Here is a 10,714-nt window from a genome sequence, read left to right as displayed (position 1 = left end):
GATCATCATAAACCAACTGTGGGGAGGGGGATACCTCAAGCAAAACAAAATTTAAAGCGTGCATGTGAATCCAATCATGATAGTTATGAGCTTCCTTAGAAACAGCCAAAAGGCGCTCAGGGATCGAGTGTTGAAAAGAAAACGTGATCGCACGATCACCCACACGTATGGCCTCTCTAAAGATAAAATGATCAAAACTATCATGAACCGTCGGGGGTGTCGGGTCATACAAAGGCGGAAGAGGAGAATGAACCCCTTTATAAATCCCTAGTTGTCGAGTTGTGCGTACGGATATTGTCCATTTTGAAATTCAGGTCGATATTCATTATATTGATCCTCTAATACCAGTTCGACATTATTTTGGTGCATGTGCAAATACAGGGTCAACTAAATTAGGTAGGCTAAAGTTATCTTATAAAAATATACCTACAGTCAAAGATTGGTCAAAGGTACTAGGCTAAGGCTTGTGGAATTTCGACTGATAACGCCCAGAGGGTTCACTGTACTATTCCACGTGTTTTCAACACTTCGAATCATCTACCCAGAGCCATGAATCACTTGAATGGTCCTCATTTTGCATGGATATGTCCAAAAAATAACATTGTTTCCTTTGAAAGAATGAGTTGTTTACCATTTGCATCTTAGGATGGTCTCAGTCCATTTTAATAAAGACAGAGTTTGTAAAATGAGTGACATGCTTTATTACTTTAAAAACATGATGGTAGGAGAAGGTATTCTTAGTAATTTATAAAGCGTTGATTTCTGAGAGACACCGTCATTTTATATTCTTTCAATATCTGTAATTCCCATTTTCTTGTTCGCTCAAATAAAGGGATGTCCATTTGAGTTCTTTCAAAACAGAATACCATATCACAACCAAAGTGTCTTAATAGTTATGTCAAATCCTGAATGATTCAATTCCCAACATTACATTGTCGGTGATGATTAGATTCAATTATCCAAGTTGAAAAAGAGGGGGTCTAACAACCTCACCCAATATTTTGTTTAGGCAATCTATATGGACAAACTCCAATATAACTCCAAGAAAATCAACTAGACATTCAGAATCAATCAATGGAAATATATCCAAGAGTTGTATCTCTGTTTCACAATGTAATCAGCAAATCAAACAGATAGAAATCCGCGAGCCTGATTATTATGTGAAACAACTTGAACGGTACCAAAGACCAATGTTCAAATGTCAATCAATTTATATCAACCAAAGGTTGGATTATCAAATTGATTGCGCACAACCTGTGATATTTCAATTATATAGAAAATATAATGCGGAAAAGAAATAACACAGACACCAGAAATTTTGTTAACGAGGAAACTGCAAATGCAGAAAACCCTCGAGACCTCGTCCAGATTTGAACACCACACTGTATTAAGCCGCTACAGACACTAGCATAATACAAGTTAACTTCAGACTGGAATGTAGTTGAGCCCTAACCAATCTCACACTGATCAAGGTACAATCGCGTTCCTTATGCCTCTGAATCCCAACAGGACTCTACGCACTTGATTCCCTTAGATGATCTCACCCACAACTAAGATTTGCTACGGACCAAAGTCGAAGATTTGATAAACCAATCTGTCTCACACAGAAAAGTCGATTGAATAGATAAATCCGTCTCCCACAGAAATACCTATGAGTTGTGTTCCGTCTTTTGATAAATCAAGGTGAACATGAACCAATTGATACACCAGACTTATATTCCCGAAGAACATCCTAGTAATATCAATCACCTCACAATAATCTTAATCGTATGGTAGCGAAACAAGATATTGTGGAATCACAAACGATGAGACGAAATGTTTGTGACTGCTTTTTATCTTGCCTATCGGAGATTAAATCTCGAGAAAATCTTAGAGAAGATAGTACTCAATATGATAGAATACGACAAGATCAGAACACGCAACTACAGAGAAAATAGTTGGGTCTGGATTCAAAATCCCAATGAAGTCTTTAAGTCGTTAACCTATAACGGTTTTAGAAAAACCTAGGTTAAATGAGAATCGAGTCTAGTCGCAACTAGTATCACACATGAGGTGTGGGGTTTAGGTTTCCCAGTTGCTAGATTTCTTCCTTATTTAGTCTTCAAATCAGGGTTGGCAATCAATGTTACCTTGGTAACAAATCATTCAATATTCACCGTTAGATCGAACTTAGCTTGTTACACACAAATGAAAAGTGACTTCATTTAGATATGGGTAACTGTACCTAAATGTGTACACCTTGTTGGCTCAACAATAGTTAAACGAAGTTATCCATATGAACACTCTCATATCAACCTTGTTCCTCCGAACACAACTAGTTCAAATGACTCAAATGAAACTAGTTGTAGAGTTGTTCAATTGCTTATATTCTCATAGAAGTATACTAGACACAATTGAAGCAAAATTGATTTTGATTCACTCGAATCAATTCATGAACATCATAGCCACGGTTTGCAAAAGATTGCATTCCTTAATTTTTAAATGTATTAGTTCATGAACAAACTGATTTTAGAATATAACCTACTCAAGTATGCAAACGGGTACGCATACCTAAGTGGTCAGACTTGGTTTGGGTTCGTCAGTATGCGAGCGGCTACACATACCACCAAACTCAGTTGAATTCTCGTACTTGAACTTACGCCGGTACGCATACGAGTATGCATACTAAGTTCCCGGACTTTCAACTAACCAACCAGTACGCATACATGTATGCATACTATGGTTCCCGGACTTAGAATAACTTGCAACAGTTAGCACACAAGTACGCATATTGTGTTTATCCAATCATGGTTAATTGTTCTAAACTCCCAGTTCAATCATTGAAACATTCTTAGAAGACGACAATAGCTGTCTCACACAAACTATTAGCTTCAAAGCAATTTTCAAGTGATCAACAGATCAATACGAAACATTCCGAGTCTACATCAAATGACTGTCTCACACAAATCATGTAAGATATTACCAGGCAATTTTTACTTGATCATCTTTTGACTTTCGTCAAGAGTATAAGATGAACTTGGTTAAAGCGAAAGCTTACCAACACATATTTCGATAAATATGTAAGCGAGTTAAACTCAGCTCGAAATATCAAATGTGTATAATCGAAATCTATATAGTTATTCGACTTTTGTCTCAAATAGGAGATAGAGTAGATAGACTCTTGAGTGATAGATGAGTTCAAGTCTCCACATACCTTTTATTGATGAAGTTCCACAAGCTCCCCTCAGTAGTTCTTCGTCTTCAATCGGTAAACGCCGTGAAGTCTAAAGCTCAACTACACTTTGTATCCTAATCCAAGACTTAGCTATAAGTAGACTAGAAATCAAGAATTATAGTTTTGCCAACTAAACTTGACAAACAAACTTGAGATAGAAACGCTTGCGAGTTCGACCGAGCAGTGCTCTAACAATCTCCCCCTTTGTCAATTTTAGTGAAAAAACTATCAATACATATGGATTACAAAATAAATAAACTTTGTAGCTTCTCATCCAAATGCTTGATTTCCTTGGTTCTTCAAAATTACTCGAAATCTTAGCCACTTCCAAGTACTCCAGTGATTCTGAACGTGTTCAACTCAGTATCATGTTTGTTGAAGATCCGTAGCTATAACAATGAGAAAACAGTAGCTCTCGATCATTGTTATACAGTGTCATAGTATTACTACACAACATCAAAGTCCAATTGCTTCACAACTTTGACAACAATACTAAGGTGATATGTATCACTCCCCCTAGTCAATACTTCATCTCACAATGAAAACCACTCCCCCTTACATAATGATCCGTAAACCATATGTATTTGTAGTGTGAACTACAATAATTCTCCCCCCTTTTGTCAATATAAATTGGCGAAGGTACGAAAACTAGCGGGATCATAATGAAATTCTCATATAGGTACTTCATGAGTAAAAGAGAACATATCAACTTTGTTTCGATGATTTCACATAGTCGAAACTTAGTGTATTCATCAAGGAGTTTGTAAAGATACAAGATAACTCAATATTCCACAGACGCACTCCCTACAAAGATTTGGCAATTAAGCACAAGTTCAATTAAGAACTCTCCCTCATAAAATGTCATTCCCGAGAGAATAACAAGAGCGACCTTACTTTTACAAGAAAAAAATGATTTATTTGTATACTTTGATTCCTAACAGAGCTTTTATCTATGTATAAATTGTTAGAGCATAGCTCGGTTGAACCCACCAAGCGTTGGTATGTCAAGTTTGGTTGTCATATTTTAGTGAACCAAAACTCATTTAAGATTCGCTTGATTAAATATACTAGAGTCAACTTCGTATAGGTTAGCTTGAAAGTATTAGGATTTGAGACATTACAAGTATTGCGAAGACTTGAAGAAGTGAAGAAGTAAGGAGCTACGACCATAACATCATCCTTCCACTTGAGGTTAGTGATATTTGACTTGAACTGTTTCATTCCCTAACGTATCTTTCAAGTCGTGCATATTGAAAACAAAACTGCGAAGCATGAACACTCTAGATAGACATAGTATTAAGGAATACAATACGAGGTTTATTGCTTAACCATTAAACTTTGTAGATAAGACATCGACATAATTGTTTGAATGCTATTGTGATTATGTATGGGTATGAGGTGAGGATTTCATCCTAGGAAACAATGTTTATACATATGTTTTAAGGAAGTAAGTTCATGAACTTTGTTTGTGAATCAAAAAGTAAATCACCAGGCGTTATTGGGATTGTTCTTCATTGCATATCTTATGAACGACCAATATGTGTGATTAGTATAACCGCTCATGACTTGTTTGTGTTCTTGGTAAAACTGTTCACATGAGGCCTGGCTTTTGTATTGGTATGATTTTTATTAGTGAAACCGATCTTAAGTAATCACCTGATGGTATGATCGAGTTTGTGTAGTTTGTAAGACCTAACACTGGGTAAAGGGGAACCGATCCTAGTAAGAGGTGCAACATATAAAAAAGGGGAATCGATCCTTGTATGGGGTGCAACAAGGTTTATAGAAGAAAGGGGAACCGATCCTATGGACATGTGCAACAAGTTTTTAGGAAAAGGGGAACCGATCCTATGGACATGTGTAACACATATGAGTTAGATACCATATATATGTGGGGAACCGATCCTAGTACATAGTCAACCGAATTTTGGGAAGCTAGTGTGACTATGCACAGTACTCACATGGAGGTAGAACCGAAACTTGTTTTGGTAGAACCGTTAAACCCATGATTTATGGTTGAGAGTTCTTAATCAATCACATAGCTCTTGAAAGTCATATGAACCAATTCTAAACTTGTTTGGAAGCGTAGTAAATCGGTTTCAAGTGTGTAAGTATGAAAGAGGACTTACAAAGTAAGGATGTCGACACACTTTGAACACGTGCATTTATGCGTATCTTTTATTGTTCAAAGATATTCCTTAACAGCTAAAAAGGAAGTGAATCCCAGGATCGAAATTAAATAAGTTAAGAATCTTTTAATTAAGGTTTTTAATTATATATGGAAAATAAGAATTAGTAATGTGCATTTGCTAGTTAAAGATTTTCCAAGGAGATTTTCGATCAATATTTTTGGACATAGCATTCTCATGAATTATGAAAACCGAATATGTAAATTATTATTGAATATCTTGAGAATATTTTTGGTTTTGGAAATTCCTTGGTGTCCAAACTTCCTTGTTTATAAATACTTGAAGTTTGCATTTCTAGCAAACTAATCCTTCGTGACAGTAAACTTCCTTTGTTGTACTGTTACTGGTGAAGCCGCCTATTCGGAGAGGAGAGTAACCTAATTAGGCGAAATCTCTTACGGCCGCTCAATTTAAAGACTTCTTTGGGATTGAGAAGCTCTACGAGTACCGTTGGTGGGAAACTAGATAATTGCGGTTTATCTTTTGTTTTCGATTGATTTGATTGACTAACGGTGGTTGAACTTTGATTGCACCTAGTTTGTTTATGCTTGAGAATCTTCTCTTCTGATATAAGATTCACTCAAACTAGTTCGAAGTTTCGACAGGGATCTTTAGACTGTTGTTAGTGCGAAAGACGATCTTGTGATAATCCATTGTTAACAGACTCCGTTCTGTGTGTGATTGATCACAATAGATTCAAGTAGTTGTGTGCAGGTGTTTATTGAAGATGTAAGAAGATTTTAAGACAAAGAAGAGGTAGAAGATTTCTAAATTGGTTATATAAATCTTTGGTGTGCACAATACTTGTTTTGGTAAAAATAGGATCTCACTATAATCGATTTATCCTTGTGGTAGATTGGATAGAATAGTTGAGTAGATCGACATCAATACGGTTCCTTGGGATTAAAGGTATTGATTGCAAAATCTTATGATTACGTTGGGTAATTGAACATAAGATAGATATAAGAACCTGACGAAGAAGTTTATGTTAAGATAAACAGAAGAGCCTTTGTCCGACTCATATCACTTGGTTGAAGAGAGTTGATACCAAACAGATTTGTTGTTCCTTTACTTCTTTGAAATACGAACCAAAGGAATTGGTCCAAGTACGTGACTTATTTATAAGTTGGAGGCGTGGGAATACAGACGGAACTAGGTGAACTATAGGTTTAGTTGCTTGGTCTCAACTATACGAAGTTGGTTTATTTTGTATAGCGGCTTAATCATGAGAGTATTCAAATCTGGACAAGGTCCCGGGGTTTTTCTGTATTTTCGGTTTTCCTCGTTAACAAAATCTTGCTGTTCATTTACTTTTATTTTTCGCATTATAATTGTTTTATTATAATTAGAGTAAATTACACAAATTTTAATTCCTATTTACTTGATAAGCAATCCTATTGTGTTTGGTTAAGTCCAAACCTTTGTATCAAGTAAACATACTTCATTGTTGTATTGTCTCGATCTCGTATCCATAGACAATCACACAAAGTGTGAACCGATTAGTTGTATTGTCTCGACTCAGTCCATAGACAATCACTTTCGGAGAAAGGACTTATAGGAAGGAAAATTTTTAGCTTCAGGTATATTTGGGTACCCTCGCCTTTTCAGAAACAAATTCAAAATTGAAATAACACTACACTGACGTTCTAATCCTTGATTTCCCAATAGATATAAATGAGTCCAGGGGAAAAAGGCTAGAAAATTAATGAACCAAAACAACATCAATAGACTGCAGTAAGTGTTTAAACGTAGAAGTATCTAAAGGTTTGGTGATAATATCAGCCAATTTTCGTTTGGAAGGCACAAATTCCATATTGATAATACGATTTTCATAGAGATCTCTAATAAAATGATACCTTATGTCAATGTGCTTAGTTCTTGAGTGCTCAACAGGATTCTCAGTTATGTGAATCGTACTTGAGTTGTCACAAAAGATCTTCATTGCACCAGTGTCAATTCCATAATCGGCAAGCATTTGTTTCATCCATAGAAGTTGAGTACAACACGAACCTGCAGCAATGTATTCTGCTTCGCAAGTAGACAGGGATTGTGAGTTTTGTTTCTTGCTATGCCATGCCACAAGATTCAACCCAACATAGTAAAATCCCCCTGAAGTACTTTTTATGTCTTCCACACATCCTGCCCAATCTGCATCTGAATAGGCAGTAAGATCAGTGTTAGTATCAAAAGTATAACATAGACCATACCTAATAGTGTGTTGGATATAACGCATGATCCTCTTTGCAGCTGCAAGATGAGATTCCTTTGGATTAGCCTGAGATATAGCACAACAACCAACACTAAAAGCAATATCAAGTCTATTAGTTGTAAGATATAAGAGGCTTCCAATAATAGATCAATAAAGCTTTTGATCCACATTTACTCCTTTCTCATATCGATGTAGTTTACCAGTAGTGGGCATATGCATCAGTTTTGGAGTTGACTTATCAAGACCGAACTTTGTCACAAGATCCTTAGCATATTTTTCTTGAGATAAGTAAATTCCATCCTTATGTTGTTGAATCTGTAATCCTAAAAAGAATTTTAATCCACCAACATTGCTCATTTCAAACTCCTTACTAAGAGAGACTTGAAAATCTTTTGCAAGTTTTTCAGAAGTCGATCCATAGATGATATCATCTACATAAACTTGAGCAATGAAAACATCTTTCCTACTCCACTTGGTAAACAATTTTTTATCAGCTCCACCTCTAGAACCTTTCCTAAGAAGAGAAGTAGTTAGTTTTTAGAACCAGGCACGAGGTGCTTGTTTTAACCCATATAATGCCTTTTTGAGCTTAAGGACATGATCTGGAAAATCAGGATTTTCAAATCCCTTAGGTTGAGCAACATAAACCTCTTCCTTTAAAATTCCGTTTGGAAAGCGTATTTTATGTCCATTTGAAACAGCTTAACCTTAAGAAAACAAGCATGAGCTAATAAAAACCGAATGGACTCAAGGCGTGCCATAGGAGAAAAGGTTTCGTCAAAGTTGATACTTTCAATCTGTGAATATCCCTGAGCGACAAGTTTGGCTTTGTTTCTAACAATGGTGCCAAATTCATCAGACGTGCTAATTTGCACATATCTTTGTCGAAGTTACTGAATCTTAAAAGTATAATAAGTGGAATAAATCCCAGTGAACATATAAATTTTTGAGGAAAAATTTCTTGAATGTTTCAAAAAAACTTCCTTCGGAGTATTTTATCGCCTAAAGTCAATATGTCACCTTAAAAACGTCGAAGCTATGCCTTCATCTTTGAATAACGCGTTGTAGGTTTTAATGATAGAAGTATAACCCTTAATTATATACACAAATGAATTTTGTACCAGGGACTCTTTAATGGCGCTCAAGTACTTCTGAGTCCAAATATATTGTTAACCCTAAAATTGGAATACCTGGTAAGACATCCATAATATATATGTAAACAATAAGATCAGAACCCAAGAAAATCTTCAAAAAGTAACCCATCGCCGATCACAGACGATACATTGATAGAGTCGTGTTGATAACATATTGAAGTAGAAATAAAACAGGAAGAACAAAAGAAGGATAACTCTTATTCAATAGAGATTAGAGATACGTTACATGTTACATAGGTTGGCATCTACATATAGGCTATGAGGTAAACCATGGTTACATCAATATGGACCACATGTACATGGGCCCAAGGCCCTACAACAACTTCAGAAGTGTAAAGTAAATTTTTAAACTCATCCCTTGGACTTTATATATATATATATATATATATATTATTTGATAACGATTATTACATGAAAATAGTTGGAAGCCTAACAAGATAAGCTCCAACGATATACTACTACATTAAGTGAACAAGTTGTTGTGCTAGCCTACCAGCGAGCCTTATGGGTAACCTAGCCAAATGAGCCGAAGCGGATGGGGGGTTGAGATTGTGTCACAAGAGGGGAAAACTAACTCTACCTTCCATGTAAATTTCTGCAATATTACGCCATTGGGGGCTCGAACCTGGGACCTCCTGAAACGCATGAGACTTTGGGGAACAGGGATGACCAACTGAGTTAGGTGCCCGTTAAGGAACTTATTCATTAAGGAATCAGACTTACATTTTTGGAATATCATAATAGGTCTTATCTCCTAAGAGCTTAAGAGGTAAAGATTGTGGTCCGGTGATATCCGTTTTTTTGTTAGAGGACTTTGCCGGTTTTTCCACGCTTAGCTTACATAACTTACATAGAAACATGTTGGACAACGTGATTAGGAGATTCTCTAGTTTGTTGGTGATATGAGACTTCATGGTTGTATGAAACACCCAGCTTCTTCTTGATCCCGGTGTCAGTTTCTTGTTGGAGATGCGGTAAAGCACTCTACTTCAAGAGTGGTAGAGTATACCAACAAGGGTATTGTTCAACACGTTTAACCTTTCCATGGTTATCTTAAGTTTAGAATTTTATTTATCCCAACAGGTGTAACAATGTTATTTAAGAGAATCTCACACACCTCTCAACTAGTTACTTGAGATTGAATATCTTAGTAAAGATCGTGAATCTCTTGCGATCATATTTCAACCCATACAGGTTCTTTAGTTTAACGATGAAGTAGAAAAATAAAAATGGAAAGATTTTTCTGAGTCCCGACAACATTTTTGAGTTTCTTTTCGCAAAAAATGAGACGTGCTATTTTGCACATATCTTTGTTGAAATTACCGAATCTTTAAAAGTCTAATGAGTGGATAAATCCCAATGAACATTCAAATTTTTGGGGGAAAATTTCATGAACGTTTCAAAAAAAACTTCCTTCGGGGTATTTCATCGGCTAAAGTCAATATGTCGCCTTAAAAACGTAGAAGTTATGCCTTCATCTTTGAATAATGCGTTGAAGGTTTTAATGATAGAAGTATAACCCGTAATTATATACACAAATATATTTTGTATCAGGGACTTTTTAATGGCGCTCAAGTATTTCTGAGTCCAAATATATTGTTAACCCTAAAATTGGAATACCTGGTAAGGCATCCATCATATATATGTAAACAATAAGATCAGAACCAAGCAAGTCTTCAAAAGTAATCCATCGGCGATCTCGAACGATACATTGATAAAGTCGTGGTGATAACGTATTGAAGTAGAAATAAAATATGGAAGAATAAAAGAAGGATAACTCTTAATCATTATAGATTAGAGATGGGTTACATATTACATAGGTTGAGCATCTGTATATAGGATGTGAGGTAAACCATGGTTACATGTATATGGACCGCACGTAGATGGGCCCAAGGCCCTACAACAACTTCAGAAATGTAAAGTAAATTTATAAACTCATCCTTTGGAT

Source organism: Papaver somniferum, unplaced genomic scaffold (genome assembly GCF_003573695.1).
Source record: "Papaver somniferum cultivar HN1 unplaced genomic scaffold, ASM357369v1 unplaced-scaffold_128, whole genome shotgun sequence".
NCBI lineage: Eukaryota > Viridiplantae > Streptophyta > Magnoliopsida > Ranunculales > Papaveraceae > Papaver > Papaver somniferum.
The sequence above is the reverse complement of the archived record's forward strand: the minus strand, read 5'-3'. Positions refer to the sequence as shown.